Source organism: Mustela erminea, chromosome 16, assembly GCF_009829155.1.
Source record: "Mustela erminea isolate mMusErm1 chromosome 16, mMusErm1.Pri, whole genome shotgun sequence".
In the NCBI taxonomy this organism is placed as follows: Eukaryota; Metazoa; Chordata; class Mammalia; order Carnivora; family Mustelidae; genus Mustela; species Mustela erminea.
This window is the reverse complement of record NC_045629.1, coordinates 61,391,110-61,416,786: the sequence shown is the minus strand read 5'-3', so window position 1 is coordinate 61,416,786 and position 25,677 is coordinate 61,391,110. Positions and strand designations below refer to the sequence as shown.

Sequence of the window (25,677 nt, the reverse complement as noted above, 5' to 3'; positions counted from 1 at the left end):
ATACACGTTAATTTGAAAGCTGAGTAAGTTGCAGAAGTGTTTCGGGATCAATGACCAAAAAGAGAGGACAAAAAGCATGGTCCTTGGCAAAGCAGAGTTGGGAATCATTAATCATTTTAAAGTAAATGTTTCTCTACCTGAATCTCTGCCAAAGGCCTTGACAGACTACAGACTCCCAGAAGATCCAAACCTGCTGATGACAACAATGTTTGTTATACAGTATGCAATACTACAAAAGATCCTTTCAGTGCTTGAGATCTCGAAGAGATGCCTGTATCTAGGATTTCTGATAAAGCTTACAACTGCTCTGAGTGATAGTCAGTCTTAATATATGAGGCTTTATGCCATTACATGCACCAGTTCCATCCTTCATGCTGCATTGGAAGGCTCAGTTAAGCCAACTGGGGCCAATTCTAGAACGCTTCTTGCCAATGATGACATGGCTTCCTTTCCAGAGCCTCTGGTGTATTCTCATGTAGTCTGACTTACAGAGAAGCCAAAAATTATTGGAGGCTCAGATAATTTTTGAACCACACCTTGGTTTTTTAATCAGCAGAACTTGATAGAAGTAAATGCTGTGAACTACTTCATGCTCCTATTGCCTCATTCATAATGTGGTTGTCACATAAAATTATCCGCCTACACTTAACCAGGAAGAATCTTTGCCTGCTCCTTCATCCATCAGGAAAAAACCACTCCAAGTATAAATTTCTTGGCTGCTTTACAGGTCACTACCTATTTTGATCAAGAAAGTGGATGACAAAGCCTTTCAAGTAATGAAGGTTTCCATAAAAAGCTTGAAATGTTATGATTAAGCTTTTTAATATACCGTCTTTTAGAGGTCAAACATTTAGATAAGGGAGTTTTAAAAGAGAGTTGAACCGAAAGAAAGGTGTATATTATAATAATTATAGAACTTCCACAGTACTGGTATTTCTGCTAGAGAATCAGTTCCCCTTGTTCCTGCCCAGAGTATAAAACAAAACAAAACAAAACAAAACAACAAACAAACAAACAAAAACACACCACATATTTATTTTCCTTTGTATATCTTCATCTTAATTTTGTAGCTAGCCAGCCAGAAATTAGCCTGTCTTGGTAACATTCTGGAAAAAGCACAGCTCTCTGGGTCTGGATATTTACCCATGATACTACCTGGATATACTCTTCAGCTTGTAAAGTTTATTACAGAGTCCAAGAGGATTGGTAAATAACGATTGAACTCAAGCTTTAGTAAAGGAGACATACATAATATAGTTTAAATTAACTAGGGTTATGTATCAAAATTAAATTCATGAATGATATAAAGTTGTAATGTTTTGTTATGAAATTGATAAAACCTTTAGTTATGAGACTTAAAGGATTTCTGGTAGGACTGGCTTCCATTTCTCCAATTTCTCTTCTTTGATTATCAGCAGTGTTTTGACATTCTCCTGTGCCTTCTATCCCATCCTTATACTACTGCAGTTTTGATTGAGGTGTTTTTCTTTTAAAAGACCCTTTGTTATTATTTGAGAAGGATCTTTGTTTCTTTATCTACAATTATGAAAATTTCTCTTCAAGTACAGAGTTGATTTTTTTTTTTTAAAGTCAGTTTTCAGCTGTACTTTGATTCCCTGAAAAGCACACTGTAAAATTCTTGCCAGTACATACTTATTACAGAATAATAGTATTACTATTTCTGAGACCCTGGGGTGGGTTCATGAATTTAATTTCTGGCCAGGTTTGTTTTTACAAAGTGTCCTGTTCCACTTTGAATCAGACTTAGATTCAAACTCAATTTAAGCAATTTGTTTAGAAAATGTTGCATGTCTTGTTCTGTTTCCAGGGATATAGCAGGTTGGGTTATTCAAACTAATCCTCCCATTGAAACCAACAACAGATGCTGGATAAAATATTTCATGACTACCTTTCAAAACCATCAAAAAGCTGATGAAGTAGTAAGGAATTACCAAGCCAAGTCTAAGGAAAACCTGGAACCCAAGAGTAAGGGAATACTGGAGCTATTTTTGCCACCAAGGCAATTATTATTCAAAGATAATTTGCACTTTAGTTTTGATGGCTTAAACATAAGGATATTAGAGTTATAGCCCAAGGCCTACCAACTGCCCAAGATAAGAAAGCTGATAAGAGATTCTGCCTACATTAAACTAGGGCTTCAGAGAATTACAGTATTAGAACAAAGTAAATCAGAGGTAAATTTGCCCTCTATCCCTTGACCATCAAACAAAGTTGCCTTACAGGAAAACCCTAAGAAATCATAATCGTAGCCCACTTGAATAACACATTTGCAGTCCAAATTAATAAGTATCTACTAGTTATAAAATAACCTACAGACTGTGAATACACTTCAAAGTGATTGAAGTTGTAGTGCCTCTTGGTGCCTTCAAGAAACCAAGGTGGATCTTTAGATCCTTGTTTTTAACCTTTGAACTATCCACATAGGTAGTTTTTCAAGACAATGAGCAGCATACAGTTAAAAGTACCAAACACATAAGGATTCATGGCATTGTATGCTAGAATTAGCAGAAACAATAAGTAACAGAAATATTCCCACAACGATTACAGGTATTGGGCTTCTTAGAGTGTAAACAATCCTTACTGTGTTTAAAAAAAAAAAAAAGAAGAAGATAAACTTTAAAATTTCTACAAATAGAAAAGTATGAAAGGGGCCAAAGGTTTTATTTAAAAAAACAGACAACTTCTGGGCACCTGCGTGGTGCCTAGATTGCTCTAGACAGTATAGACATTTGACTTCATCAAGATCAAAATTTTCTGCACAGAAAAGGAAACAGTCAACAAAACAAAGAGGCAACCCACGGAATGGGAAAAGATATTCACAAATGACACTGCAGACAAAGGGCTGATACCCAAGATCTATAAAGAACTCCTCAAACTCAGCACATACAAAACAGATAATCACTTCAAAAGATGGGCAGGAGACATGAACAGACACTTCTCCAAAGAAGACATACAAATGGCTAACAGACACATGAAAAAATGTTCATCATCATTCACCATCAGGGAGATTCAAATCAAAACCACACTGAGATCCCACCTTATATCAGTTAGAATGGCCAAAATCAACAAGACAGTAAACATTAAGTATGGAGAGGATGTGGATAAAGGGGAACCCTCTTACACTGCTGGAGGGAATGCAAGTTGGTGCAGCCACTTTGGAAAACAGTGTGGACATTCCTTAAGAAATTAAAAATGGAGCTACCCTATGACTTTCTAATTGCACTACTGGGTATTTACCCCAAAGATACTGATGTAGTGAAAAGAAGGGCCATCTGTACCCCAATGTTCATAGCAGCAATGGCCACAGTCACCAAACTGTGGAAAGAGCCAAGATACCCTTCAGCAGGTGACTGGATAAAGACGATATGATCCATATATACAATGGAGTATTATGCCTCCATCAGAAAGGATGAATACCCAAGTTTTGTATCAACGTGGGTGGGACTAGAGGAGATTATGCTGAGTGAAATAAGTCAAGCGGAGAGAGTGAGTTACACGGTTTCACTTACTTGTAGAGCATAAGGAATAACATGGAAGACACTGGGAGATGGAGAGGAGAAGTGAGTTGGGGGAAATTGGAGGGGGAGACAAACCATGAGAGACTGTGGACTCTGAGAAACAAACTAAGGGTTTTGGAGGGGAGCAGAGTGGGGGGTTGTGTGAGCCTGGTGGTGGGTATTATGGAGGGCACATATTGCATGGAGCATTGGATGTGATGCATAAACAATGAATTTTGGAACACTAAAAAAAAATTAAATTTAAAAAATTTTAAGAAAATGAAATTTCAGCACACCAAGGACAAAATGAAAATCTTAAAAGCCAGCCTGAGCTAAAAAATATAGATTACCTTTAAAGAGTGGTGTGTAGATTAATATTTATTTTTTTAAACACCATATAGAAGTCAGACATATGATAAAAGATAAAAAATAACTGAATTCATTGAAAATACCCTCGATACTGTTCTCAAAGGTAGATATAGATATAGATATAGATATCGATACACATATGCATTTTTTAATTAAATTCAATTTAGTTAACATATAGTGTATTATTAGTGTCAGGGGTAGAATTTAGTGATTTATTAGTTGCATAGAGTAGTTGCATACCCAGTGCTCGTTATATCAAGTGGCCTCCTTAATGCCCATCACCCAATTTCTCCACCCCCTCTACTGCCCCTCCAACAACCCTTAGTTTGTTACCTATAGCTTAGAGTTTCTTATGTTACCTATAGTTTAGAGTTTCTTATAGTTTAGCGTTTCTCCAACAACCCTTAGTTTGTTACCTATAGTTTAGAGTTTCTTATGGTTTGCTTCCTTCTCTGTTATTTTATTTTTCCTTCCCTTCTCCTATGTTCACCTGTTTTGTTTCTTAAATTAAGATATATATTTTTTAAGACAAACAAAAACTGAGAAGGATAATGCCTGAGATATTTTAGGTGTTTAGAAAATGTTTGTTAGTAAGTCAGTTTCTTTAAGGCCTCAATTAAATAGCTTTTCTTTTCCTAATATTCTTGGAAACAGAGTCTATTGCAAATCTATTTTAGTTGGGATCTCATGATGTTACATAAGCCCAAATACCTGTGAGTTTAAAGATTGGCGGGCCTACACACTTACCCCATATTTGGAGTGACTGTGGTCCAGAAAACAATCATGTGCTTATCCTTACCCCAGATCCAAATGGGTTTAGACAGTATCCAGTCTTTGGAATATAGGAAGTATAGTTTCATTTGCTTCTTATGTCACATAAGCAATATTTAGCATTATTGATTGCTACTTTTCATTACCAAACCCTAACGCCCCATTGTCCACATCAGCTATTTCTATTATAATCAGATATTTAACCATGAAATAACTAAAAGAATAAATAATACACTTAACTTTTCTGAATTTAAAGTAATTACCCCAGCATTATACTCAGGAGCAAGTGTTTTGGGTACATTATCGTTTATGTAGATACTTTCTCAAATATTGCCATGATTTGGATTATGTATTCAATTAAGACACTAGTTTTGTGTGTGTGTAATATAATGTATTCCAGAACAGAGTCAAGTAAGGTATTTTGAAGTAGACAGATTTTTTTGTGCTTCCTGAATTAGGTGGTTTCCCAATATATGTGCATAACATTTAAAACAACTGACTTCTATATCGTCCATCATGTAAAGCAGCTTCATATTCGACTCATTTAATCTTTTCTAAAATCTTTAAGATTGTCAAGGAGCTCTTTGAAATTTCTATTTTTAGATAAGTAAATAAATAGATATTCAGATATATCATGTGACTTGTCCAAGGCCAAGCCACCACAAAATGAGGTGCTCGGAATGATATGCTAGACAGAGACTAGTTCCGAGGACAGCAGGGACAAAAAAATTGGTGTTAGGAGATAGCATTCAATGAGTGGGGCCTTCTACATGCCAAACCTTCTCCTTACTGGAGATACAGAGGTGAGCAAAGTTGAATATATTCATTAAGATCTCTCAGTCTTGGACCTCAAGGTCAGTCAGCAGGAGAGAGAGATTACAGTGAAGCTCTGAGAGCTCTTAGAAAAGGGAGTGAAAATAAGAAGTTCCTACATGCGTATATAGAATGGGTAAAATAAAATACTGACAGTACCAAATGCTGGCAAAGATAATAGGACAACAGGAACTCTCCTTTATTGCTGGTGCTACAGCCACTTTGGGAGAAAGTTGGGGAGTTTCTGTTAAAGCTAAACGTAGTCCTACCATGCAAAACCTACTTGTAAATGTTTATAGCCGTTTTATTCATAATTGCCACAACATAGAAGCAACACAGTGATCTTCAATAAGTGAATGGATAAGTCAGCTGCAGTCCATCCATTCAATGGAATATTTATTCAACAATGGAAAGAGGTGTGTTGTCAAACCACAAAAGACACAGGAGAACCTTAAATGCAAATTGTTAAGTGAACAATGGCAATCAGAAAAGGCTCTATACTATAAGATTCCAATTATAGACATACCAGAAAACACATAATTATAGAGACAGTAAAAAGATCAGTGGTTAGCAGTGGTTGTGGGTGGCGGTGGGTAAGTGGAGCACAGGGGATTTTTAGGGCAATGAAACTATTCCATAAGATACTGCAGTGGTGAATACCTGGCATTATGAACTTGTCAAAGTGCATAGAACTGTACAGCACAAAGACCGGACCCTAATGTAAACTAAGGACTTCAGTTAATAATGCTGTGTTGATATTACTTCATCAATTATAACAAATGTATAACACTCAAGGAAAATGTTAATAACATGGGAAATTCTGAAAGTGCTAGAGGGGATGTGGTGTTTGGGGAATCTTTGTACTTTGTTCAGTTTTTAAACTTAAACTGCTTTAAGAAATAAAGTTTATTATTAATAATAATAAAAAGGCCATAGGCATGTTGAAAAAGAAAATAGGAGGGGTGTCTGAATTGAGGATGGGGGGGTCTCTAATTAGGGATACTGTAGATATTATAGAGTACCTTTTGTCACATGAGCGTTCTTAATGCAATCCCCGTAAGCAAGACCATCTATCCTAGTTACTTAAGAAAGTTGGTGAATCTCTGATATTAATGCATGCAGGTCAGAACGGAATTTTTATCGTCTGACTTCAAATCCAGGACCTAGTCTCTACTGCAAATGACTGGTATAATTACCACAAATTACAAGGTAAATTTTAAAAAGGAGAAAAGTTCTGGAAAAAATAGTAAAAGGCAAAAATTCAGGAGGAGAAGCTAAGAAAGTAGGTATGGTACTCACCGTGATTTTGCTTTATTCAACTTGCCCATTGTTCTTTTTTTTGCTTTAAAAAACATTCTGCAAACAAATTCAAATTGCTGGCTGTCAGACTCTTCTCTTCTTGAGGATTTCACCCTCAGGGGGAAACAACAGGGGAATGAAAGGTATTCTGGAACGATAATTTTCTTAGCTGAATGTTAACTAGATCAGTGTTTTGAGTAAGCTCCAGTAGATGGAGCAAGAGAGTAGGAAGCGGCCTCCCTTGCAGGGTGCATTTTGAAATAAAGCAGCCGTATTTTCAACAGCTCTGAGTCTGTGTGATTTCTGCCAAGACATTTAGCAGAGGAGAGCAGACAGTTTTATAGCCTCTGTCACTCTTCTTGGCAGAGCCAGAAGACCCTCTGGTCTATTGGACTTGAGGATTCCTTTCCTCTAGAAATATTTGATGGCAGCCAAGTGATTGCATGTTCCAAGACCCTTGAAAAGGACTCTTCTGCGTCACTCAGATGGTCTTGTGTGCTAGAGGGCCTTTCCAACTCTGTGACTGATGGCAGGCAGCTAGACTAAAATCTGTAGAGCTCTTCTGCTTTTGCCAAAGGAAGTTACTAGAGCATTTTGATTTTTTTTTTAAAGACTACCAAAACAAACAAACAAAAAACTATGACTAACATTGAGACAGTGAAACAGTATTTTTATTCATAACTATAAATGCAACATTTACCAATAGCACATCTTAGAGTTTGTTTCTCTTTTTTCAATTAGCCACTTTTTGGAATGAGACAGAACAAATGATGGAGAGAATTGTGTAATTAGCATTTAAAAAAAAATGTCCAAGTGAGTATATTATCAACTGAGGTTTTTTACATATACAGTGATGGAATTAAAATGCATGGGACAGCTGTCCCTACCCCAACCCCGCCAAATTATGGAGGAAAACTCAACAGCTTCACTGAAATTTCTGAATACCTGCCACTTTCTCTGGAAGCCAAGACCCAGGGGACTGTAAAAGATCTGTTATCTATCTATGTATCTATGTATCTATCTATTCAGTTTTCTACCTAAGAAGTTATCTAATTTTATAGAGGTTCAAGAAGGATAAATAATATCAATTCTAGATATTGAGAAGGTACAGAGAAAATAACCAAATGGACATAGCTTAAATCTCCAGTCCGTACAAGAGGCATCTTGTACATTAGGCATCCACATTGGGAGTGGGGGAAAATATTATTAGAGGGAATGGCTCCCACCCAGTTAGAGACTTCCTATAAAAGAGAAGACTTTTCCAATTATATGTAAATCTGCCCACATCATTCTGAAACCATTGGCTTATTGAATTCACAGAATTTGTATCTGAGTGATTAGAAAGACAAAGCCTGATTCGACTATAGGCTCTGATATCTCAGACAAGCAAGCCTGCAGAAACACTCAAGGCTGGCTTGCTCTTCTCTTCCCTCAGCAGATTTCACTGGAACTGGACTCTCTCATTTACCTGGCTGCCTATTTCACTGGCAGGTATTCCTAAGAGCACATCTCTTTTGAGAAGACAGGAAAGGCGTAATATCAGCACTAACAGCTGGGATCCAAAGAAAAAAGCACCTAGGAAAGGCTTCTTATCAGTTTGGAAATTCATCTTAAAGGGGGACATTGGTGACTTCATTGACTTTCCCCTTTGCAAGGTGTATTTATTTTCTATTGCTAAATAATAAATGATTACAAATTTAGCTTCCAAACTATTTCAACAATACCGATTTATTATCCTACACTTTCTGAAGGTAGCAGTACCTGAGCTGTACTATAGCTGAACTCTCATTCAGGATTTTGCAAGGTCAAAATCAAAGTGTCATCCCCAACGGACTCTCATTTGCAGTTCAGAGTCCTCTTCTAAGCTCATTTAAATTTTGGAGAGTTCAGTGTGTTGTGTTTATAGGACTGAGGCTCTCAAATCCCAGAGGGACCTGCAATTTCCTGATACATGGGCCTCTTCACAACTTGGTGGTTTGCTTCCTCAGGGCCAGCAGAAGAGAGGGGCTGCTGCTGTTTGGAGCAGTTGAGTTCTGTTAAGAGCTAAACTGATTAACTCAGGCCCACTAGGATAATCTCTCTTTTGGTTAAATACAAGTCAACTGATTCAGGATTTAATTAAATCTGCAAAATCCCTTAGCTTTAAAAGGTAACATAATTATGGGCGTGATATCCATTCATACTTACAAATCTGGCTACAACTAAAGAGGAAGGGATTATATAGGGCCTGTGTCCCAGTGAAAGGGAATCTAGGCAACCATCTTAGAATTCTGTCTACCACATGTGATCATGGCTGTCTACATGCATCTCTATTCTAATGCTTTATTTTCCCACATATGACTATATATGTTTACATATCTATCTTTTTCATTAAAGACAGGGACAATATTGTAGTAATGTTTCACACAGACTCTACAATAGGTTTTGTTTTTCTTTAAGATTTTATTTATTATTTGACAGAGAGAGACACAGCAAGAGAGGGAACAGAGCATGGGGAGTGGGAGAGGGAGAAGCAGGCTTCCTGCCAAGCAGGGAGCCTGATGTGGGGCTCGATCCCAGGACCCTGGGATCATGACCCAAGCTGAAGTCAGATGCTTAATGACTGAGCCACCCAAGTGTCCCTACAATAGGTTTTAAGAAGGAAGAAAGTCTTTGTCTCTCAGTCTCCCGTATTTTTTATGATTAGTACAGTGCCTTGTATATATTGACATCAAAAAATGGTAGTTTTTAATCTTGTTTTGTTTATATGAAATCCTTAAAATATATATTGTATTAAAAAACTCAATGCAAAGAGATAGTAAAGGTGAATTTATTGTGTAAACAAAACAAAATACATGTTGAAGTCTATCGGGAGCTCCTAATGTGTAAAGGAAACAATGTATTGTGATGAGGCTGATGGATGAAAGCTAGAGGTAAGAAATGAACCACTCACATGGATAAAGAAAAAGTAGAATATAAATTTATATAAAATAACGATGAAATTATCTCAGAGAATCTGTATTTCATGGCTGGATTTGGACTTTTGGAAAATAATAATTTCTACAGGCTCCATCTGAGCCTTTGTGTTTCCTATTAGAGACTTTGTAGTAGTAGAACATGAAAACTTAATAAGAAATATCTAGACACTGATTCGTAATCATTTAGTGATTTTTAAGTCTCCAGTACATCTCAGAGTCGAGAAGGGTAGTACCTGAAATATGTGGAAGACATTAAATTATAGGATGACGTGTATATGTGTGTGTGAGTGTATTTGATAGGACAACCAAATTTTTTAAATGATGTAGAATATTTACTTACAAAGCACTATGATTCTCTTCATGACCTGCCTGCACCACCGTCTTTGTTTCTAGACTTGTAACTAGACTCAGCTCCCAGCAGGCTGCAAAGGCTGAGGAACGAAGTGTGACCTGTCAAGAAGTATACTGCACTACACACACAAAGATCTGCATTAACGGCATGGTGTCCCCCCACCACCAATTTATATAGATAGAAATCTGGAGAGGACGTGTGGGAATGGATATTATGGGTATGGAATAATGGAGTAAGGAACATAAAGTTGAGTCAGGCCAACTGTATTGAAAAGGTCTGTATTAGTCAGGATTTTCTGGGGAAACAAAATATATGTATGTATGTATAAATGTGCGTATATGTATCTATCCTGGGCTTTACCAGATGCTTAATGCTTGACCATGGGCCACCAGGTTATCATGTGAACTTAACTTTCCATTGTGAACTGGGTGTTGTTTGATACATGAAGCCACGAAGTTGGGTGTGCACAGTAGTATTCCATCATGAATGAAAAGTGGTACAGATGAGATCATGCTTGAGCAGGCCCTGAAAGAACTAGATGCATGAGGGAGTAGGGCAGATACACAGGGTTAGGACAGTGCCCTGGAGGAGGCTGTATATGCTCTAAATCAACATCAGATATATAGTGCTATTTCTTCCTTAGCCAAGAATAGAAGGAAAGAAATGGGCCTAACTCCATTCTCTATCATCCTTAGTTTTCTACCAGCAATATTTCCACTAGCAAAATCTTTGCTTCTAGTCCCCACAACCTTAGGCTCTGCAGGTTTAGAGGGTTTGTTCATTGGGAGGAATGCTTCTGCCAGGAGATGAAATTAATCTGTTGGATGGGAAGTTGAGACTGACACCCACCCACTTTGTCATCTTTACTCTATTGAGTCCACAATTGAAGAAGGGACTTACTATACTGACTAGGATGATTGATATGGATTGCCAGGGGAAGATTGCTACTACAAAATGAAAGTATGGAAGATTATGTCTGGCACACAGGAGATCCCTTAGGGTATATTTTACCAGGTCCTGTGATTAAAATCAATAAAAAACTAAACCAAATTCAGGGAGGAAATGCTAATGGTTTAGAACCTTCATGAATGAGGTTTTGGGTCACCTTACCATGCCAAGAACCATAACCAGCTGATAGGGCTGCTAAGTGCAAAGGGAATGAGGAATTGGCATTGGAAGAAGGTAGTTATAAATAACAACTCTGACTGTGTGACTAGTTATTTTATATCACAGTATTTATATTACAGGATATCAAAGGAGAAGATTAGACATTGGGGAAGGATTTTGACTTCTCTTCTGGAGAATGTATTTTCAACTGTATTATATTAAATGAAAATGAGACTTTGTTAGTGTTTAATTTTAATAGTAAGTATAGTTTGATGAGGTGTGTAGGTGTTAAGTTGACAAGAGGTGGGCCATGATGGTTTTATTTGACCATCAACTTGTCTAGGCTTTGGTCCCCAGTTGTTTAGTCAAACACTAATTTACATGTTGCTATGAAGGTATTTTTAGATGTGCTTAAAACCTATAATCAGTTGACTTTAAGTAGGCAAGATTATCCCAGATAATGTTGGTTGGCCAGTTCAATTAGTTGAAAGGGCCTTAAAAGCTAAAACTTCCTGAGAAAAGATGAAATTCTGCCTCTGGGCAATAACTTCAATTCAGCCTGCCATTTCCTAAGGCCCACTCTGTAGATTGTAGACTTGCCTAACCAGTTCCCATGATTGTAGAGGCCATTTCCTTGCAATAAATCTCTTAATATACATCTCCTACTACTTCTGTTACTCTGTCTGAGCTCAAGATCGTTTCGACAAGCATTGAAGCATTCGTATAGGGAGTGGGGAGAAGAATGGTTAAGATAGAAAATAACTAGATTTTATTTATTAGGTGACGTATGTGACAGTTGTTATGCACAGAAGCAATTCATGACCTGTAAAAATTCTGTCAGCTTGACATGAGACTGGGAAGAGGCTAAGAATGAGGGCAAGAACCAGGAAGAGATCAAATAAAAATAATAAATTGATCAATATCCAAAACAAATTTAGTTTTCCCAGTTAGCCTCTCCTCCATTCCCTCTAAATGTACTTTCTCTTGTTCTTCATGAAGGTGATTCTGAGGCCAACTTAGGAATAATCCGGAGGTATTTGTGTTTCCATCAGGGCTAAAACCCCAGAATGTATAATTTCTAAGAAGTCTGAAGTGATTATGTGGGATACATAATGTTGGCTGGGAAGCTGTTGTTGAAAATTTAGCCTTGAGGTTTTGGAGTTTTATTCTAATCAGCAGATAGAAATAATTCCTTTCTCTTGCGGAGCTAACCTTTTGAAAGGTAGCAACTCTGTAATTTCATCTTTATTAGTCCTTATTGATTAGATTGTTGCCTCCAATGCTTTACATTTTAATTTTATCCAGCCCATGTTTCATTAGCTGAATCAGAGGTATGCCAAGATTTTTTTTCCCTTCACTAAGTACATTTTGTCTTAAAATTAACATTAGTTCCTCCCATATAATAGTAATTTTTAGCTATCGGTTTTAATTTTTCAAGTCATGAGATTGCTAGTCCATTGAAGAGACTTTCTCATTGGTCATTTCTCATTGGTCATTTGTGTCAAGTTGAAAGAGACTTTCTGAGGCGCTACCCTGAGCTCCCATTTTGAGGACAAGAAGAATGCATTTGGCTTCAACCAACTTGACTACTTGCTTTCACTGAATTTTCCCAGTGCTTTCTCTTCCAAGCTTTCTTCTGGCACTGTTTCGCTTCGATGACTTCTTTCCACTCCTATTCCTAAAATTACCCTGCCCAGTTTAAGTGTCATCTCTTTCAGACAATTTTAATTTACCACTTTAACTAGAAGTGCTTTCTTTTTTCTGTGAATCCCTAGAGCAGTGATGGCAAGTATATTTCTGTTATAAACATCACTAATCATCATGGCATTCTCTCAAGCTGGGCTGTGGCCGAAGAATTCTTACCAACATAGCACCCTGTGTAGCCATTACAATTTCTTGAGTTAGCACTGGAAATGAAAATTAATCATGATCCTTTCATCTTTCTGACATGAACTAAACTATAAGCAACTTGAAGACAAGTCATCTTCATTTTTTACATTTCTCACAGTGAACAACACAATGAAGTGAATATATTAAATATCTAATTTAATGCAGCTATCTCCATGTATTAATAATCATATCTGTTCCTCAAAATCAGAAAATCTAAATGAAAATGAATATAATGCATTACATGTCAACCCCAAACCCTCAATTTCTTAAAAAAAAAGTATATTTTTATATACAAATACCTGTTAAATGTTTGAAACATTTCTTCCAGATCACTAAATGTAATTGATATGCCTATTAAAAAACAGTTTGTTTGCAGTAACATGGCCTTTCTTAGTGCCAGCAACATCTAAGATGAATACCCCTTTTGTTGAAATTTGGCTTGCTTCTCAAAATGTCTATGCGATTCCAACATTCTATCAGTTACATTTGGAAAATTACTTTTCCCCATGCAATTTGTTCAGAAATGTCATATTGAGTTTTAGAGAAATAAATGTAATTTTTTTCTATATAAATATTGGCTGAAAAATACTGTGTTAAGAGACACATATTCTATAAAGTTGGTGTATTTAAAATGAGGCAGCCTTCTGCCAGAGAAGTATTTAACTGTGTAGATCTTCTTCTATGCAGTTTTGCTTCATTTTTGCATTTAATTTATTGTTTATTCATCCATTCACACATTTATTGATTACCTAGTAGGGGGAGGTAATATGTAGGCAGTATGCATGCAAATATAAAAATAAATTTCTGAAAATTAACTAATATCCTAATGAGGGGTAAACTCATATAGAGAAATAATTACAAGTTAACACAATCTCGAATAGATTTGTGAGGTTTTAGTGGGAGAAGTTATTAATTTTTCCAAAGTGATTGCTTAGGCCTCACAGAAGAAGGGTCATAGGGACATATGGTTTACTTTATTTATTTATTAAGATTTTGTTTATTTATTTGTTAGAGAGAGAGAATACACCAGCAGGGGGTGTGGCAGGCCGAGGGAGAAGGCTCTCCACTGAGCAGGGAGCTCTATTCTAGGACCCTGGGATCATGACCTGAGCTGAAGGCTGCCACTCAATCAACTGAACCAACCAGGTATCCCATATAATTTACTTTAGAGACATAATAGGAGTATACTACAAAGACTAGTAAGAATACTTGCACAGAGTTATATTAAAATTTTTATATTTGAGGAACTTCAAAAAGTATTGAATGTCTAATGCAAAATGTAGGTGGGTGAAAAGAGATATGACTAAGAAGTTAGTTGGAGCTAGATCCTGAATATTATATCACATAGTCTGGGAGTTCGGACTATCTCTTGGTGGTGAGGACCGAATGATAGTGGTGATGGTGGGAAAGAGCTGGTAAGACTTCATTTTATAAAGACAGTTGACGAAATTAATGCCTATAGACCATAGTAGGAAGATAGTAAAGTAATATATATACAGTAAGTGTAGAAATGATGAGAACCTTAACATGTTTTTTAAATACTCAAAACCTTATGAATTATGGTAAGAGCCAGTGGCAGCAACATACTTTTATGAATTATAAAATATCGATATCTGAAAATTCTAATTGTAATGAATTTGCAAAAAAATTATTTCAATATAATGAAACCTCAATGTAGGAGTAGGGCTAATATACAGTCACTGAGGAGAAGAATATTAATATTTTATGAGATACTGGAGTTGATTATGAAAATCTTAGTGTCTCATGAAAATCTTTCAGGTTTTCCTCAGATGAGGAAATCCGGAAATCCTTGGGCGTGAGCTTCTGGAGCAAACTGAAGATATAGCCCCAGGCTCTTCTTTCTATCTTGCTTCCCCAGGCAGCCCTTCTTTCTTCTACTGAGAGTCTCATTCAAATTCCTGGGTGGAACTGACCTCTAGCCACTGTTCTCTAGTCATGCCTGGATACTCCTTTACCCCAGCACTGGTCAAAGATAGGTCACGTTGGTACCTCTGCTGGAGCTTTATCTGCAGTGTCACTGAAGTCAGAAGAGGCTCCAGGAGCCAGTTTTGTACATGCCTTTTCTTCAGTCTCTGAAAGTCTCTGTTCAAATTTCAGTTGAACGGTTCTTTGTAGGAACACTTTTGACAGCCAAGGAGTTGCACTTAACTCTGATGCTTCATGCTTGAAAGTATCGGGCTGAAACTACTGGGTATCAGAGCAAAAGCAACTCAGTGTGCCTTAATATGGAAAGAAATATAAAAGAGGGTAAACCAAATTAGAGAAAATTAAGTAGCAAATCATGTTTCGATGGAGAAGTTCTTTTCTCCTTGCTTTAATATTTAATCCCATTTTATAGGCAAATAGAAACATATTAACACATCAAAGGTATTCAGGATATTTTATAGCCACATGGCTCTTCTGAATCTAGAAACTTCATATTGGGCAAAAAAATAGATATGAACTTTATCCTTAAAATTGATTAATTTTTTAAACATAGAATTTGATTTTGTTTAAAAGAAAGTATTATTGAGCAAATAAGTATTCATCAAGCATTTTAAGTCTTGGAATTTCTCAGGTATTAAAGTTGAGAGTAGGATTTTTATGTAGAAGTCTACAAATTTGTTCAAAAAAATGCTACAAAGATACAAGTAATTCAAAGAAGAAAAGTTTTGCTGATGATTTTTTAAAAGATTTTATTTATTTATTTGAGAGAGAGAGATAGAGCATTGCATGGGGCAAGGAAGGGGCAGAGGGAGAAGCAGACTCCCTACTGAGCAGGGAGCCCAACTCAGGGCTGGATCTCAGGACCCCAATATCATGACCTGGCTGAAGGCAGATGCTTAACCAGCTGAGCCACCCAGGCACCCCAGATTTTTCTTTTAATCTCTAAGAGTGTACTTTATTTGGAGGAACTAAAGTCCTAGGTTTTCTTTTCTTAGAAAAAAGACATAGAATATTAAGAAAATACGTAAATTGGAACAAATAGAATTAAATATTTGAGGTTCATTGAATGAGCTTAAATTGAGTACTAGCATTGTCTTCTCTAAAATAAACATGAGAAACTTCATAGCTTTCTACTGCTTGTATTATTTCCATTCATATTGAAGTTATTTTATTTTGATTTATTTGCAATGATGCTGAAATTTGGACAGAATTGTTAGTCTTAAATAACTTGGCTTTGTGAAAAATGACATCAGTTTATCCATTCAAAGAAAATTCGTATTTGGAGATTGTATTTGGTTTTATTAAGAGAATACATGAAATCTTTTCAGTACTAATTCATGTTTGTATTTTTTTTTCTTCTTTTTTAAAATTTTGCAGTGGTAGGCAAATAAGATTTGAATTTGGTACATTTCAAAATTTCAATAAATTTCTAAACCCTATAGTATGGGAAAATAGATTCATACTTTAAATGGGAGCATATAACTGGAATTAAATAAAGGTTTATTGATCTAATCACAAATGTAAATGCATGTTCTTGTTTCAGCAATTCAGTTTTTAGGAATTTATCTTACAGATACACTTTCATGTGCACAGAATTATGTATGTATAAGAAGAGCTATTATAGTACAAGAGATGCACATTACTAGGGACTGTTCAAATAAAGTATTGTAAATCTACCCAATGTAATGTCATGCAGATACTAAAAAGAATAAGGGAGATTTATATGCTATGGAAACTTCTATTTATATTAAGTGAAAAAATTCAACATATGGAAAAGGCTCCTTATCATGCTAATATTTACTGTTAAAAAAGAAATCTACATGTACATACTTGCATGTATATAGGATATCTGTGGAAGGATATCCAAGGAAATAGTTACGGTGGTTTATTTTGGAGAGAAAAGCTTGGTAGGAGTGGAAAAGAATTATTTTAATTTTATATTCCTTAATATCATTTGAACTCTGTTTCCTGTGTATTCACTACAAATTCAGCAAAATAAATTAATTCTAAAAACGAAAAATGAAACTTCTGGCAGCTATTCTTTTTTTTTTTCTTGTTAACCTAGTATAATCTTGTTAAAATATTTGTGTTTCCTGAGAAGATACTAAAGTAAGAAGTTATATTATCAACAAAATAGAGCAAAATCTTAGGGTTTTTTTTTTTTCTCCTCCTTTATGTAGTTGTAATTCATACTGTTTCTCATGTGAATAAAAATTTCAGGGTTAGCCCATTTATTTTGGTGACTTTGAGTCTGAAATGAGACCACCTAACAATTATTTTAGTCGTGGTGACTGGGTTTTAGTGTGAAAGCATCCAGATGTATAGAGCAGGGATGCCTGGGTAGCTCAGTCAGTTAAGCATCTGCCGTTAGCTCAGGTCATGATCTGAGGGTCCTGGGATCAAGTCCTACATTGGGCCCCTAGCTCAGCAGGGAGACTGCTTTTCCCTCTGCCTGCTGTTCCCCCTGCTTGTGCTTGTGCTCTCTCTCTCTCTTTCTGACAAATAAATAAAATCTTAAAGAAAAAAAATCCAAAAAAATATAGAGCAATTACATCATTAAGTGATCCTCTTGTATTGAATATGGTGTTTTTGGTGTTCACATGTAGAGAAACATAGTTTCACAACTGCTGAGTAGCCATTTTGTTTCCTTACATGTATTTCTGTAAACTTGAAACTTTATTTCCAAAGAAATAATCACTATTAACAGAAAATCTCTATTTATGCAACTATAGAAGCCTTCAAATTACACTCTATTTCGAATGAGCTGTTAACAGATAAATGAGATTTAATGGAATATGGCTATTGCAAGTATTTTCAAAATATTCAGAAAAGACTATGTTTTATAAGATTTGGCAATTGAAACATGTTGGCAGACATATTTTTGAAGGACTGAAAATTCTTCACATAGAATTAAGATGCTTTAGCTATTGATATTATTTCCAGAACAACCGTTTTATTTAGTTTACATTTCTAATCAGAGTATATCTGGCTCAAAACAACAATTTCTCAAACAATTGGAACACAGAATAAGTATCTCCTTTTCATTGTGTGTCCCCCGCCCCCCAATTTTCCCATAGAATCTGAATAGTTCTATACTCAGCGCACAATCAAGAGACAATTTTCATTTCAATTCTTTACTGCTCTTCACATTGTTAGAAGGAAGACAATAATTCTTCAGAGTTCTTACAGTAAGTCTTAATGAGTCTGAAGAATTTGTGAAGTAAATAGAATAAAGGTTGATTGAGAAACACAATGATGATGTGTATGAACTTTTAATTAGCACCAGAGAGTAAATCTCTTAAGTGTATTTAATATCTTATTATAGACTGTCTTGAGTTAGTAGATTATGCTATATAGTTAATGTTTCTGATTTAATTTTTTGTAATTTCTTATTTTAAATGTAGTCATAGGCTTTTAGTTAGTTAAGGAGGACTTGTACATAATTTGACTATCTCTTAATATTTGTTCATGTCCCATGCAATAAGTTGCAGTATATCCTTCATAATATTGTGTCCCCTTTCAACAGCTTGGGCTCCAGAATGTCCCATGTTTTAATATTCAAATGAGGGGATACATTTATATATTGGTATTGTTTGAAAGGTTTTGTTTTCTCTCATGGAGGCCATCACATTCTCTTAAAATTCCCCTGTGGGAAAAACGGGGTGGGGGGGGACAGGGAAAGAGAAATGATTTTCTGTTTCAGCTACATATAGTGATGGTCCCACATATTCTGCTGCCATCTGATCAACTGTCTCAATGACAGGCACACTGCTAGTGATCTGTGGTCTCTGCCACTAAAAGTGGCAGCAGCTAAGAAGTTTTAAATGATCCATTCTCTCAGTAATAATAATAATATAATAATAGATTAAAATGCCGTCTTTTAGATGCTCTGATTCACATTTATAAGAGATCTGTGTTTTGCAGTCACAATTCAGTTGTGTACTTTATGTTAATTAATTTTGTCTTCATTTTTTATAAGTGAATTTAACTTGATTGTGGAACTCCTCTTTTCATTGTTGGTGTAACATTGATGAAGTTCTATAACATAGGTGAGGTTCGGTGGGGTGAGGTCCAGAGCCGATGACCAAGAAAGAATTCTTGAGACATCTTTGGTGCAAAATGGTTGTTTATTAAAGCATGGGGGCAGGACCTGTGGGCAGGAAGAGCTGCTGCCCCGGGTATGTGAGGAGTGGTCTATTATATACTTGTAAGTTGGGAGGGGGTTGGGGATGATGTAAGTCTCTAAGGAATTTTGGAAGCAAGTTTCTAGGACCTTGAGGGGCTAGCTATTGTCTGGGGAAAAGGTTATTCATTACCAGTAATAAAAACTTTTCAGTGAGACCCTTTAGATGTCTATCAGTGGGCCATATGCTTGGGAATGATTGTCAACACTATCTTGGAGGTTTAGAGATAAAGTTTCCAAAGGAATTGTTAAGTAGACTTACAGGATCCTGGTTGAGAGAAGGAGGTCAGTCAGGCTAGGATTGCCCTTTACTCTTAGCAAAGCCTTAAGATGGGGGTAGTTGAGTCCCTAGAGGAGAGTCACTCTGCCAGTTTTAAGGGCTTGTCAGTAGGTAAGGAAATTTAGTAATTATTCTTCTGCCTCTGTTTCCTACATCAACATGATTAATGTAAGGACTTCTAGATAGTTAAGTCACTTCTGATCTGCAAACATAATTTTCCTCCTGAGGGAGTCTGACATAAATGTCCTTGTTTGGTCATTCTTTGACTGTGGTACCCCTTGCTCTGTCTGATTTGGGGGTTTGTAGATTGACATCCATAGCTCCCTTCCCTGGTCCCTCGTGGTCTCTGGTCATGTGGTCTGTCCTCCTGCCTCAGCTCCTGGCCAAAGTCCATTCAGTCTGACGAAGACCCTCTGATTGTACTTGCACCTTCCCCTACCTCTTGGGAAGAGGACCTCTACGTCTTCTCTACTGCTCTACCTGCCACTTTAGTCCTGATGAACTTTGTAAGGCATGACCTAGACTCACCCATGGAAACACTTCTCATTTCTAATCTCCCGTTGTGTCCTGACACACAGGTACCTCTCTGAATTTTGAGGAGCTAGAAGTTCTCCTTGGTGTTTCCTGTGAAGAAAGATATAAATTCTCTCCACTGAATTTTGTCAATCCCTTCTGGGTATTTATATCCCATTTTCTTCTTTCCCCCAAGTGAACAGGTCTAGAACTCAAATGTGTGGGATTCTGGCTGTCTTCTCACGGACCCAGAGAGCATCTAAACTTTCAAGTTTGCCTTCAAATATTCTCCAAACTCTTCCTTATCCAGAAGTGTGTGGATTTGTGTGTGTTTAATAGTTCTTCCCTGTACAGCAGGGTAGTTGCTCTGTAGTTATCATCCTCAATCTGCCTTTACTCTGTGCTAGTTTCATAGACTTTATTTAGTCCCTTAGGCTCTGCTTCCTATTCTTCCAAGACAAGCCTTTTTTTTTTTTTTTTTTTTTTTTTTTTTTAATTCAGAACCACAAACTGAAAACTGTCCCCATAATAAATACCTAGGGTCTTACCTATGAATAACTCTCTGGCTTTTAAACAATTGTGTCTGTTATGAGTTTCAAGATCTATTTAGCTTCTCAACTGAGGTCTTTGTTCTCAGGTGTACTTGAATGCCCCTACTTTGGACCCCAAAGCTGATAGATATTTCTACCACTTTAATACTGCAGAGGAGGGTAAGGATAATAGGAATGGAGGGAGAAAGAGTTTAATATCAGCCTGTTACCCTATACACTTTCATGCATCTCATTGATATATTTTTATTTTTTTAATATTTTATTTATTTATTAGAGAGAGAGAGAGAGAGAGGGACAGCAACAGAGACAGTGAGAGAGAGAGCATGAGCAGGGAGAAGAGAGAGAAGCAGGCTCCCTGCTTGGGAGCCAGACCCAGGACTGGATCCCAGGACCCAGGGATCAGGACCTAAGCTAAAGGCAGATACTTAACTGACAAAGCCACCCAGGCACCCCGCATCTCATTTATTTGTAGTCACACAGAAGTACATTTGTGAAGGATACAGAAGTCATCTAGTTTTGATATTTGTCTGACAAACAAGGGAGTGAAGTCTAAGACGTTTTCTCCCTAAGATCACAAAGCTGACAAAAACAGACTAGAACCCAGGCCCTTTGATTTCTTGTAATATGTCACAGTATTCCTCTGCTATTCTCTACTCTGTTGTCTATTTCATTTTGACTTTAGCTGCCCCAAGCCCCCAAGAACAGACTTTTATAAATTATTTGCATGAAATTTATGTATGTGTTGCTGCAGAGGAAAGGCACAAAACGACACAGTGGGTGAAATGGAAATATTCAGGGTTTCATATTTATGCATAACATACCTAATGTAACTTTCTATGTTTTATCTTTTTTACTGTGAGATAGTTCCTTTACTGAGCCACCTAAAATCCACATTCACAATAGAAGTTTTTAGATTTATATGTGTGTAGTTATTTAAAGAAACAGAACCTTAACTAACGAATTGTATTAAGTTCAGCATTTCACTGTTATGCGCTAGTCCCCGTGGGTCCTGCAGATAGGCACAAGAGAGAAGTTGACAGATACTACATACACAATGTGTAGATTCTTGGGGGAATTGGATTTCATTCTAAGTGCAATGAGAAGCTACGAGAAATTATAAACTAGAGAATGAAGTGATCTGATTACCATTTTTAAAAAGATTAGTTGAACTGCTGAGGAGAGACCAAGCCGAGAAACTGTAGTGTGGCAGAGGGACAGTGAAAAAGAACAGAAACAGAAGAGAGGAAGCAGTGGAGGAGATCAGGTTTGGCTCCCCCAGGAGATCCCTCCTGGCTTCATTAGGGCAAATGGGAAGGAGAAAAGGGAAGAGACCAAGTTAGGATATTTTTTAGGGATATGTCTCCAAGTTAGGAGACAAGAGCCGATGAGACATCTTGTGCTCTTTACCTGGGCTCAACAGAGAGGGACCAGAGTCAATAACTCACTGTAATTCTCTCATGTGCCTAAACACATTTAATTTAGTTTCTCTGTTAATCTAGTAAGAAACCAGGAAGAAATATAGAGTTCAGTGCACAAGAAATAGAAAGCGGTTAATACCGTATACTCTAATATTCTTAGTTATTCAGTATCATTTCAAAAAATACAATGCCTAAAAAGAATCTTCTCATTAAATGTTAGTACTGGAGACTAGACAGCTAATTTGTTTTATTATCACTAACAACAGTATTGTTTTAAGTCTATTAGAGTTGGACTTTTCTTTTGTTCCTAATCTAAGGAGGGCTTCTTTTTGTGGATCTTCTTTTCCTGGTATAAAAATCTATCTTTTGAGATTGGCAGTCCCTGGTGACTAAGTGGTGAATTATGCTGTCTGGAAAGTTATTGTGAATTCCACTGTGGTTTTGGTTCAGTGGGTTTTTATGTATTTTTACAAATTTTGTACACACACCCAGAGCCTTTTGGCACTGGCTACATTTTGAAATTCAAGAAAATAAATATGAACCATTTAACGGTCTCTAATTCTAGATTCAGTGTTTTAAATATATTGAAATATGTATATGAAGGATTTTCTGAAATTTGGAACAGAGACTAATTTGTCCAAGATGTTTACTAACATTAAAAAAAAGAGCTTTCTCTGTAGCCCATTTGATGATAATGTCCTTTAGGTCATTAGAGGTATATTTTGAACATGAGCTCTGAAACTTGAAGGAAGTATCCTTAATATTCTGGATATTTGTTTTTCATTTTTAGTGACTGAATGATATGCATGCTAATTGATTTACCCTATTCCTGGGAAAACTCTCAACCTTATAGTCATCTTGAATTATAGTCAGCAGTATAGTGAAATGCAGAAAGGGTTATTTGGAAATGTAGAAAAAAAAATTCATTTTAAAAATAAAGCATAGCTATTTCAAGAATATATAAGATGTATTTGCTAATCTTTTCCCCCTCCCATTTGTCAGCTTTAAATAACCCACTTGCAAAATAAAGCCAAATGGCATATTCTATTGAAAGTTCAATTTCGAGTGAAATAAAACCCTATAATTCTTATATGCATAGTTAGTCCTCCAGATTGACTGTTAATCACACAAGTAAATTAATATCAACCACAAAAATGTTACTATTATTAAAGGTAAGAAAATATTCTAAAATAGTCAGGATTATGGAACACATATCTTGGAAATTTCCTCAGACCTTGAAAATGTGAGCCTCTTTCAGGAAGTTACTCTATACACCAACACATAGGTAGTAGTAATATTTTATTAAAGGGGTATTATTTTGTGTGTAATCACAATGAGATGATTGTTATGACAGAGGCGTACAAAAGTTTCGAAGGCAGAAGAAATTTGAGGCATAGGATCTGTCGGTTTTGTTTGTCCTATTCTTGGTTCTACTGTAACTTTTTGGCTCATGGTACCCTCATTACGGCTGTTTTTTTTTTCTTCTTCTTCTTCTTCTTCTTTTTTTTAATCTGCCAAGGGATGTCAGCAATTCTTGTCTGCTACCACCTCAAAATATTGTCAGGGATCTCATATTTTGCTTGGTAATCCCTTGAGACCTTTGGATGAAAAGAACCATAAAAATCCACAGTGTTTTTCTAGGTGGGGGTTTCCAAAATTGGTCCCTTTGAGGGAGCCACCCACTTGGATATTGAATACCCTCCCTGTGTAATGTGGAAAAAGCAGTTGGTGAAAATTTGTTCTTCCAGCATCACCAAAAAAACAGACGTCTTTATTGTTTCGAAAGTGAAACACACCCATTGGGGATCACTTCATCATTTTTTTAAGTGAATGAAAACATCACCAGTTGAAGTGATGAAATGCAGGAGAAGTGCAAACAGACTACGCCCTTCCTCTTTCAGTCACAAGGAGTGGAGGTCTGCCTGCTCTCCTCCCTGTCTAGGAAGGGCCCTACTTGGCTCACAGACCTTGTCCGTATCTGAGCCTACAGCTAATCAAGCCTCTGTTGAGTCACCAACAGAAAATCCCACAGACGGGTTGCTTTCCTCTTTGTGGTGTAGGGCAGTGATTTGAAAGAGAATCTTTTCCCAGTTTTTTATTTTTTCCTGGTCTTTTCATCTGTGTTATTTCCACCGCCCCCCCATTTTCTTACTCACTTGCCTTTCTTCCAATTTTTAATTATCATCCCTCTCTTAACCCATCCTTTTCTAATCTCAAGGGCTATTTTAAAAGGATGCTTATTCACCAGATGCAACTCTCCAAGGGCACATTTGGAAAAAATAATAATCTTTTCTGTCCCATCACTGCCAAAAGTCATCATGAGTCATGTTTTGACTCAATTGACAGAAACACTTAATATAAATAGTTGGCCTTTCCCAGAGTTCCGTCTTAAGTTGCCATTCCATCTTGTTGATTTCGACTGACTGATAGGATGCAGCATTTGACCACAGCAGCTTTCCAGGTCATTACGTCCTTGTATTTTTCCTGTCCCTGTTACATGCGGCTAAAGCAATCAGATCAAGTGGGTGATAAGCAAAATTAGTGACTGTCAGTCAACATTCTAGCTCTAGAGTATCTTGTTTGAAAAATCCTTGCACGGTTACATGCCAACATTGAACTGGGTTGCATAAGCTAAATGAGAAATTAAGTAAACTCCTTTCTAAATAATATTATTTCTAAATAATATTAACAAAAATAATGGTAATAATAATTCTTATTGTCATATAAGGTCATTGTTTAATGGTGTCACTATGACAACTCACAGTTACTTTGGAACCATGGAGAGAAACTTGTTACAAATAGACACAAAATTTGGTTTCTTTTCTTTTCTGTCTTGTCTTGTCTTCTCTCCTTTCCCTTTCCCTTCCCTTCCCTTTCCTCTTTTCTTTCTTTTCTTTTTTTCTTTCTTTTCTCTTCTCTTTTCCCCTTCCTTTCCCTTCCCTTTCCATAGGCTCCGCACCCAGCATGGAGCCCAGTTCCAGGCTTGAACTCAGACCCTGAGCTGAGACACTTAACTGACTGAGCCACCCACGTGCCCCCAAATTTGGTTTCCTATTATCTTAAGTTTAGCAGTACCCAAAAGAACTATTGTTGCTATTCACTTTTCACCTTGTCAAAGTAAAAGTCTTTAGAAGTTGAAAAAGATGCCTCTCCTACAAATAGAGAGTAAGCATGGCAAAAGTATATTTAACTCATTAATGTGGTTTATCTGTCAGGGTTGAACCAACTCAGCAGAATGAGTAAGATATATAATTATACCCTTCTTCTTCCCAAACACCTATTTATTTACTTAAAGAATTGGCTTATAAATTGTGGGGACTGGTGAAGCAAATCTGAAATAGGTCAGAAGGTCAAGAAGGGAAGATCACAAGCAGGTTGGCACCTATAGGCATGGGCCAAAGCTTTTCGTGCAAGGCAGTCAGGAAAGGATGATTAGGAGCAAGCCAGAATTCAACGGGAACCAAGGTGTATCCTCAGGAAAAGCTTTCCTAGGAAGAAGTCAGGCCCTCTCGAATCTCTCTAAATTAAGAGAACTGATTAGATCCATAATTTATATCTGTATAATCCTTTTTATATATCTGTAAAATCTGAAGCACCTAGGTTGGTGTTTGACAGGACAACAGTGAGAGAACAGGTTCATGTTACAAAATGGCTAGGGCTTTCTTTCTGTCCTCCAGCTATCATGAACAATATCTCTTGTAGTCCACCT

The 25,677-nt window shown here is 36.6% G+C and overlaps 1 long non-coding RNA gene across 1 annotated transcript in view; it reads left to right on the top strand.

Moving 5' to 3' along the window:
• The window catches only part of LOC116575153, a 221,973-nt gene that overhangs the window by 186,057 nt on the left and 10,239 nt on the right, over positions 1-25,677 (top strand). The window lies entirely within an intron of this gene.